The sequence below is a fragment of the Ranitomeya variabilis genome, chromosome 5 (assembly GCF_051348905.1).
Source record: "Ranitomeya variabilis isolate aRanVar5 chromosome 5, aRanVar5.hap1, whole genome shotgun sequence".
Classification (NCBI taxonomy): Eukaryota; Metazoa; Chordata; class Amphibia; order Anura; family Dendrobatidae; genus Ranitomeya; species Ranitomeya variabilis.
Genome location: NC_135236.1, coordinates 473,818,888 through 473,819,892, shown reverse-complemented (window position 1 = coordinate 473,819,892; position 1,005 = coordinate 473,818,888). Strand labels below are relative to the sequence as shown.

Here is a 1,005-nt window from a genome sequence, read left to right as displayed (position 1 = left end):
CGCTTAAAAAGACAGACACTGTGCGATCATAGACCAGACAGGATCAACAATGTCTCCATCTGCCTCATTCCATCAGTGGTTCTGTCTGAATCACGTATTTCTAAGATTTACATGGAATCTCCGGTGTAAGCGCTCAGAGCAGAGCGCAGCATAAATGTGCGCCGATCTTTAGTACGATCTTTGGGAGACAAAATGAACAAACCAACAGCAGGTTAAGAATTTGTTTAGTTTATTTTTTACGCAGTTCCTCATGCAGTATAAGTGATTAGATAACTTTATTTTTTGGGTCGGTAAGATTACAGCAATTATCAGGTTTATATTTTTTTTATGTTTGGCTGCTATTACAAGCAAGAAACTCTTTTATTGCAAAACAAAATTTTTGCATAGCCATGTTTAGAGAGGTTTATTTATTCTATATTTGTACCAACAGAGTCATGTGAGGGCTTGTTTTATTCAGGACAAAATGGCATTTTTATTGGTACCATTTTCAGGCACATAACTTTTTTGATCACTTTCTATTCCGATTTTGGGGAGACAGAATGAAAAAAAACAGCAATTCAGCTAATGTTTTTGTTTTTTATGCTGTTCACTGTGAGCTAAAAGTGATAAGGCAGCTTTATTCCTTGGGACAGTACGATTACAGCGATACCACATTTATATCATTTTTTTAAGTTTTGGTGCTTTTGCACATTAAAAACTTTTCTAGGAAAAAGGATTATTTTCACATTGCTTTATTCTGAGAGCAATAGCTATTTTATTTTTCCACTGATGGAGCTGTATTGCGGCTTGCTTTTTGCGGGACAAGATTATATGATTTATATTTAAATTTGACTTTTTCATTGCGTTTTATTCCACCTATTGATCAGCTGTATGATGAAAAAGTATAGTTTTTTGCCACTTTTTTCAAAGTGGTTAACTAGTGGGACAGTTTTATAGGTCAGGTCGTTCTGGACTAGGCGATACCAAATATGAGTATATTATTTGTTTACTTTTGTTTTCGCATAT

The 1,005-nt window shown here is 34.5% G+C and overlaps 1 protein-coding gene across 1 annotated transcript in view; it reads right to left on the bottom strand.

The window, feature by feature from the left end:
• Nucleotides 1-333: 333 nt before the first annotated feature.
• LIN7A (lin-7 cell polarity scaffold A) overlaps nt 334-1,005 on the bottom strand; it is a 128,142-nt gene continuing 127,470 nt past the window's right edge. Inside the window, exon 6 of the mRNA XM_077265493.1 lies at nt 334-1,005. This exon is cut by the window's right edge and continues 1,323 nt beyond it. The gene's annotated coding sequence lies outside the window, so the exon portion shown is untranslated.